The sequence below is a fragment of the Nannospalax galili genome, unplaced genomic scaffold, assembly GCF_000622305.1.
Source record: "Nannospalax galili isolate Female #2095 unplaced genomic scaffold, S.galili_v1.0 scaffold908, whole genome shotgun sequence".
Lineage (NCBI taxonomy): Eukaryota > Metazoa > Chordata > Mammalia > Rodentia > Spalacidae > Nannospalax > Nannospalax galili.
In genome coordinates, this window is record NW_008357930.1 from 490,537 (window position 1) to 499,694 (window position 9,158).

Here is a 9,158-nt window from a genome sequence, read left to right on the forward strand (position 1 = left end):
AGTAAGGGAAGGTTTGGATGAGGGGAGATCTAAGTACCATCAAAATATATTGTATGAAAAATCACAAAACATCAATAAAAAAGAGTTATTTCTAGGACAGCTGGGGCTACAGGGAGACCCTGTCTCAAAAAGACCAAAAAAAAAAAAACTATTTTAAAACTATTCTTTCAGTGTATCTTTGGAAAAATATAAACTAGCATTCTTCATATAGCATCATAAATAGATAGCACATGTTATAGCAATTGTGTTTCTCCTGAATGAAGTCCTTGAATCACATGACAGGGTATGCGAATGTATTCCCTAGGAAAGCATAAGATACTAACTTCAGAACATTCCCCTGGAGATACTTAATAGTTTGCGTAACTTCTAGAATGCAGACAAGACTGATAAGAATTTAGGAAGGAGCATTTTCTGTTCAATAAAATGTAATAATTATAAGAATAATTAAAATATGTTGACTTGAAATATGCTAAATACTAAGTCAAAAGCTCACTAAATAATCATCTACTAGAAATCACCCATGGTGCTCAAGCTTATTTCTCACCTAAATCCTGACATTTTAATTCAACCTACAGTGCATGCTTCCCACTTACCAAGAATAAGTATTTCAAGTTCTGAAACTGCAAGGGTAAATCAACAGCAGATACTGTTTTCTCTCTTGTATTATTATATTCTGTGTTAAACTCATTCGAAACCCTACTGCATTTAAGTCTTTTACAAAGTCCTATGGGATGAGGCCTATTAATACCTCCATTTTACAGATGAAAACATTGAAGGATGGAGAGTCTGGGTAACTTGCACACAGTTCCACACCTAAAAGACTACACAAGTAGACTTTTGGTCTAGTAAAGACCATGCTTTGCTATAAAATACAGTTTCTCATAGGTTTAAGAACAAAGTCAGTATAAAAGATAAAGATTAGAAAGGGCAACGACTCAAAACTGACTAAAATAAATTTTGTAAGAAAAGGAAGAGAAGTGTAAATGTGTCCACTGGAGTCTAGTCAGCCCATCCAGTGGTCATATGTAAGTCATACTCTCTCTCACCCAACAGCAACCAGTCTCAAATAGTTCTCGATTTATTGCTCACCCACCAACTAGCTCTCACCTTCCCTTTGGGCCCTTGTTTAATTGAGCTGATATGGGTCGAAACACCTGAATGAATAGGACTCAGCCATGTGTGGCAGAGTGCATAGGGCTCAGGGACTGGATGTGAAGGGGAAATACTGTATGAAATTTCAAAAGCTCAGTAAAGGAAAGAAAGAAAGAAAGAAAGAAAGAAAGAAAGAAAGAAAGAAAGAAAGAAAGAAAGAAAGAAAGAAAGAAAGAAAGAAAGAAAGGGAACAGAAGGACTAAAGAAATGGTTCAGCAGTTAAGAGCACCAGCTGTTCTTGAGGATGACCCAGATTCGGTTCCTAGTACCCACATGGTAGCTAACAACCTTCTGTAACTCCAGTACCAGGTGATCCAGCTCCCTCTGTGTCCTGCATGAGGCACTTCACAACATGGGTGCACTTACATACATGCAGGCAAAACACTCATACATGTATAATAGAAATAAATCCAAAAAGAGGGAGAGGAAGAAACAGGAAGGAAGGAAGGAAGGAAGGAAGGAAGGAAGGAAGGAAGGAAGGAAGGAAGGAAGGAAGGAAGGAAGGAAGGAAGGAAGGAAGGAAGGAAGGAAGGAAGGAAGGAAGGAAGGAAGGAAGGAAGGAAGGAAGGAAGGAAGGAAGGGAGGGAGGGAGGGAGGGAAGGAGGGGAGGGGAGAGCAAGGGAAGGGAAGGGAAGGGAGGAAAGGAAGGGTACAGAGCATCATAGGAGCAGACTTGGAATGAGTATTCCCAGACTGGTCTGATACATTGAAAGTTCAAGAGCTAGTTCTAAGGGTTAACCCCTCCTGTATTCCAGGATTATGTTGGCATCTAGAAATATAAAGGCATGGTACCTGCCTAGAAAGAATGTATAGGCTAGTAAAGAGATCTGTGCAGGAAACACTAAAAGTTGTACTATACAGACCATGTACAAATAATGTGTGCCAGTTATAAAAACAGACATCATTTTACGATACAGATTGTAAAGAAGAAGAATGTATTATAGATCTTTTAGTCATCAGTTCCTGTTAAAATTCCCAAGAATTACAAATTCTAATTTGTAAAATGCCTTCTTGATAAGAAATGTTTTTGTTTCCCTATTACCCAACATTGTGCATTCCACTGCAATAAAAGAAACCGTTTTAGGATTGGATGGAGTGTGAGAGGTCATCTTCATTCTCCTGCTCCCTATCCTATCTCTACCCTAACATACCAGACAGATGAGAAAATACTCTAGTTCATACACAGAAAATGGAATTTCACAATTTCACTTAGGAGCCCATTCCAAAGCTAAGCACTGTATTGGGCCAGCCAGTTTCTTTTCCATGTTATTTTAAGAGACAATATTTTGTTCTTTCTAGAGAAGAAAAATCTAGTCTCTTTAAAACAATTTTAAAAAATATTTTGAACTAAAGAGGTTGAGATTTCTATAGCATCCCCAAACTTTTGATCAAATCCTTTAATCCTGGGATAACCTGACTCCTTGCTGCTATCACCATGGCCACCATCTGCAGGACTCAGCCCAAGAGGCTTCCATTGTTGTTCTTGAAAAATAAGTAACTCACACCTCCAGTATTAGGGCTTGTACATTTTCACATTAAACATCCCATCTAATGCCTACCATCAAGTGAGGTTTTTAATATATGTTCCTCAGACAATATCTTCTTATTCTACATAGATTTTCTAACTGTATGTAACAGCATTCATAGTTTCTTTTTTATGAAAACAATTAATAGCATGTTTTTAGACAAATTTATTTTCCCCTAAGACAAAAATGACAAAGGGACTTAAGATACACTTTGAAAACCATATATTGCACTACTGGTAATATGATAAACAACCTAGCCTTGCCTATTACCAAATTTTGAAAAATCTTCCCAGTTTGGGCTGGAGAGATGGCCAAGCAGTTCAAAGCACTGGCTGTTCTTGCAGAAGACCCAGATTCAAATCCAAGCACTACATGGTGGCTAACAACTATTCATAACTCCAGTTCCAGGGAATCCAACACCTTCTTCTGACCTCTGTGGGCATTGTATGACACAGGTGCACTTACACACATGCAAGCATAACACTCATACACATGAAAAATAAAAATAGGTCTAAGAAAGCTAGCTTGGCATGAGCTTGTGAGTGAGCCAGCAAGCAGCATCCTCCGTGGTTTCTGCTTCAAGTTCCTGCCTGAGTGCTGCCTTGACTTCCTTCAGAGGTGGACTGTGACCTGTAAACCAAATAAACCCTTTCTTCCCTAAAAAAATAAATAATAAATAAATAAAAATATAAAAATAAATCTTTCCAGTGCTCATTTTCCCAAGTGAACCTAGCTAACTCCCTCCACCCCACTTAATCACTTCCTCCACCAGAGGCCAATCTGTTGTGTTGCTGTTGCAAGTAAAAACAAATCCTACACCCTTTAGTTACATCTTGAATAGGATTATATACTGTATACATCATAATTGAATGTTCAGTGGCACATTCAATATTTAAAGATGCATATTAACATATTTAAATGTCCTACATCAGGCTTTTTCCAGCAAACATTAACCTCAAATTAATTAATTTGAACACATTGATCAGAAGTTCAAGATCATCCTCAGCTACATATGAGTTTGAGACTGGCCTAGGATATATGAAACCTTGTCTCAAAAAAGGAAAAAGAAAAGGTCAAATGTAAATTAAAACCAAAAGCAAACTTGTAAATGTGGTGATCTGGCTACTTACTGGCTCTAACAAAGGCAAAACAGAGCCCCTTTCTTGTCAACTCCAGATTCTGTATCACCATTCTCAATTTCAAATGGTGAACATAGCCCTTGACTTCTCCATGTCACTTATTCAGCAAATTTACATCAGCTTAAACCCAGAGAGCTGAAGCCCTTAGTGTGCAAGGTCCTGAGTGAATACTGGCAAGTGCTTTCTTATCCATTCTACACCAGAGCTCAGCACAGCTTTTTATTTTTTAAGGTGAAAATTACTCACAAAAGATTCTTCAAAATTCACTTTTTAAATTTACTTTTATGTGTATGGGTGGTTTGACTGCACATATTTAAGTGCCTCATGTGCATTCAGTGCCTCTGGAGGCCAGAAGAGGGCACTGTATCCCCTGGAACTGGAGCTGCCAATGATTGTGAGCCAGTCTGTGGTGCTGGGAACTGAACTTGGGTCCTCTGCAGAGCATCAAGTGCTCTTAATCAAACTATCTCTCCAGTCCCTCAAAATTCATTTTTTGAGATATTTTGCTTTAAGGATCCAGAAGCTTAGAAAATCATGTGGTGGAGCAAGTAAATGTGAACACCATTATAGTACTCTTAGGAATAAGCAGCTAAGAATCAACACTCCACAACCCACAAGGAGATGGTACAGGGAAACCTCAGTCATCCCTGAGGCCCTCACCTTAGCTCATCCTGGCCTAATAACTGATGTCCTCATTTAACAAGTATTTATTGAGATCTCACTTTGTATTAGTCCCAGGTACTGAGGACATAGTAGAGAACAAAATTAATTCCTGCCCTAGAGCTTATAATTTTATTAGGGAGAGACACAAAGTAAATAAATGAATCTAGGATATGTCAGAAAGTGTAAGTATAAGGGTTTTCAATAAATAACATCTCCTGGTTCTTCTTCCAAGAACACTGAAAAATAAGGCAAAAGAGTAAGACTGATGATACATTAAAATATCACCTTTTATGTCTAACAATGATTATGTCAGAGGCTGTGGCTGATGAGTAATTAAATCCATAATCCCACACCCCGAAATGGGCAGAATTTCTCAACCATTCATACACAGGCTTAGACAAGAGAGGGCATCCCTTGTTGGAGAACTGCCTGGGTTAAGGCTTATGGGGTATAAATCAAGAAGAAGCTAGCAGTTACCAACTGTTTCCCAGGGGAGAAATGGGAGGATCTGATGCCCAAGCATGCACAGCTCATTCTTCCCAAATGTTTAAATCTGATAGGTCATATCCCTTCCAGAGATGTGTTATGAATAAAGGGTTACAGAGATGCCGTAATAGTGCACTAATCTAACTCCCTTGATATGGAAGAAGGCATTAGCCTAGAAAAAGAGCATTTCTCCCGCCTTCTCCAACATTCCCCATAGCTTTGTATTTTTTCATCCATCAAGATCAGCTATTAAGCTTATGTTCATCCACAGGCACTGCTATCCTCTCAGAGTGCAAATAAACACTAAGACAGGCCTGCCACTCCCGGCCTTGGGTGCTTAGCTGAATACTAGTCACCACTTGGGGGTGGGGCGTAAAATCTCAGGGCAACAAACAAGAGGTGTAGCATTTGTTCCCAGAAAACTGTAAAATGGTGGCTTAGAACTGTATAACAACATTATGGTCAATTTTCATTATAATCTTGATTAGATTAATAATCCTAGGAAATCAATAAAGTACAGGTCTGGTTATGTCTGTGATAGTGTCTTAGTGACTTGAATAATGAAGGCTCTGACCTAATGAATGGTTTAGTCCACTGATGAATTCAGAATTTGGGAGGTGGCAGAGCTATGGAAGACGGAGTTTGTTTGGGGAAAGTAGGTCGTTCAAGGGATGTCTTTGGGACTTATCTTGCCCAGTTCCCACCGCTGCACCCCTATCTTTCTAGCCACCGTGTTGTGAACTACTCAACTCTAACATATCCTCCCTGCCATAGTAGATTGAAATCTCTGAAACTGGGAGCATGCCATGGTGCATGAGCGGAAATGAGAAGACAACTTCCAGGTAGTCAGCTCTTCCCTTCTACTACTCAGGTCCTGGGGATCAAACTTGGGTCATCAGGCCTGGCAGCAGACACCCTCACCTGCTGAGCAAACTCACCAACCCAGATATCCTCCTTTCAGTTGTTTATGCCAGACATTCTCTCACAGCAGTGAGAAAGTAAGATAACACAAGAACTAAATCAATTCCAAAGCCACCCTGTGCCGAGGCTAGCAATTCACTCCCTATTCTGTGCTCATGCCTTGCTATAAGCCATATCATCCAAGAGCAGATATTAGAAATCTGCTCTAGTATGTACACATTTTTTATATTTTTATTTATTGCTTTTTATTTTACATGTATGAGTGTTCTGCCTACATGTATGTAAGTGCACCTATATCATGCAAAACATGCAGAGGCCAGAAGAAGGCATCAGATTCCCTGGAACGTGACGGTTAGAATCGAACCAGGGTCCTCTGCAAGAGCAGCCAGTGCTCTTAACTGTGGAGCCATCTCTCGAGCCCCTTAAATGTACAATTTAGGATGGTAATTACATGCCAAATAAGCATGTCCAACAATAAACTATGAACTGCATGCTGTTGTATAATTTCAGATAAAAAATAAAAGTTCAAATACTAAATCTCTGTAATTTAATGTCTAGAAGTATTTGAATTCAATAAATTAAATACTCTTGTCTGTGTAAGTTAAAGGACAACAAAACCCAGATCTAGACTTCTTCCTCCTCAGTTTCTTACTTAGCTCTAGAGGTATCTAAAACCTACACAGATGTAGGTGATGGAGAACCCTTCAGTCAGTTATTCTACGTGCAATCTCTTACAGGAAAGCTGCCTGGGGGCTGAAAAGTGTAATGTGAAACTTTGATGAACTCCTGGTATTATAGAGTTTAAAAAGTTAATTAAATATGGAAATACAGCATTAAATAGCATCTACTAAATTACAAAATAAATCCCTTCCACTCAGAGCTATTAACCCAGCGGGGAGAAATCATGTTTTCTAAACTAATATTTAGTGTTGCAAAGATTCAGCGTCATCTAACACAAGGACAGTTTCTCAAGAACATCAATCAGTCTAAACCCTGTTTAGAAATTTGCCTCCATCCTGGGAGAAGTCTCTTAGTAAGAGATTAGTTTTCTCCTTGAATGTTCAGCCTACCAGAAATGAGGATGCCATCTACTACTCTGTCTCCTCTCTGTAAGTGATTTTGAGACATTACTGCTTCTTAACATTGTTCAAATTTTACAGTGTAAGAACCCCAACACCAGTTCTTTCTCAAGGCAAATAATTGCTCTTCCTGTGTGCATAGGTATAGTAATTTTCTTTCTCTCTTAGCCTCAGGTGATGACATCCCTATAGTAAAGGAAATGTGGATTCTCTAGGGTCAAGTTCACCCTCTTGTCACCACATCTTGCATGTTCAGCCATAGTTGACATTTTTCACTCTGGGTCAAGAAATTATTTACATTTAAAGACTCTGTCTCCTACAGAGGATCTCTCCTTCACAGAAAATTAACCAACAAGAACCAACTTGAGGCCATGTGGTGAGGGATAACTCTTGAGCCTATGGAAAGAACCTATTACCACAAACTTCACCTTCCACAGTCCCTTCTTTGAATATCCTCAACAGAATTTGGAACAAGAAAGGTATTTGTACTGGATAGCTTTAGTTGTCAACTTGACCCACCTGGGTTAAGGGGGTCTCAATTGGGGAATTGCCTCTGTTGGACTGGTCTATGACCATATCTGTGGGGCATTTTCTTGATTGTTGAGTGGTGTGGGAAGGTCTAGCCCTTTGTGGGTGGTGCCACCCCTGGGCAGGTGGGCCTGTATTATATAAGAAAGCAGGTTGAGCATAGGTGGAGGAGCAAGCAAGTAAGCAGTATTCCTTCATGGCCTGTGCTCCAGTTCCTGCCTCCAGGTTCCTGCCCTGAGTTCCTTCCTTGGGCTTCGTCAGTGATGAGCTGAGACCCTGGAGAGGTAAGCCAAATAAACCCTTTCCTTCCCAAGCTAGTACTGGTCAGACTGTTTTGTCACAGCAATTAAAAGCAAAATAAAACAGCAATATTGCCCGCTATGTTCAGCACTAACAACAAAGCAAAGCAAAAATCCTCCCCCAGTATGTTGTGTAACACAAATGGGGCCTTGTCACTTATAGACAGCTAGTATATTCCCTTCTCCCGATTTCCAAAAGGACTGGGTATGGAAAGACATCTCTTTTGTCCAACCTCTGCCTCAGGAGTATCAGAGGCAAAGCTCCCAGCATATTCATTGCAGCAGTTTTCACCTGAGGCCAGTAGGCCTGCTAACGTGTCCCCACACTGGCCTGTACCTTGAGAAGGCCCAAACATCTTGCCCTTTGAAGGTTGCTTTGCAGGATCACCCCCACACAGAGCATCTGCCAAGGCCTAGGTAACCCCTCTGCCTTTGCTGAGATCAAAGATGTCTCAGTCCTCTAAATTCCCAAACCTGCAGTCTAGACTGTGCACAAAGAGACGAAAACAACATTGATGATGCACTCATCCACCTGGAGCAAATATGGCAGGGCTTACGGCTTAAAGCCTCCTTCCCAAACTGCAGTGCTTAAAATTCTCCCAAGTAAATCTTCTGAATCCCCTATATACTCACTGCCCATATAATAAAATCCCAAGTCAGGCAGCTGTCTCTTGAGAAACCCATGTCTACTCCAGGCTATGTACAAAATCTGTTACTTATAATGTCTCTGTCTCCCATCTTGTCCTTTCTTGCCCCTACCCCTCATGTGTGCATCTGCCCACCCTGATGCTCTCTGCCTTGCCTCAGGCCCAAAGCAATGAACTCACCTGAATATAGACAGAGACCTTGACACTATGAGCCAAATAAATCTTTTCTCCTTTTAAATTATTGCTCTGAAGTAATTTGTCACAGTGATGATGAGCTAATACATTCTCCTAAATTCCAAGTATTTCTCAAAGTTCAAACATCAGGTTCTCAAGAGACCTACTACTCCTTTTCTGTTTATTTAATATGAGTGGCAGAATGTACAAATCCCCAAATACCCCCTGTGTTATTGACAAAGGCTGAATAGGAGAGTCTGGCTAAAGAGGCCAAAATAAATTATTAAATAAAGTTATTGAACTTCAGATTGAGGCAAACTTACGTGACAGAGACAGCACTAAAACCAGAAGTCCTTTGTCATGAGAAACAGAGCTCCAAAAGGAAAAAAAAAAGGACACCCAAGACAGAAACACTCAGTGTTTTCTTAGCAAATTTACTAAGCTGCTAACTCATCTACTTCCCTGGGGTGAAGGAAGCAATGTTTTACCATAATTTCCCTGCCGTTGAAGGAAACACCTGGCTACAATCAATGGCTGTAATAAG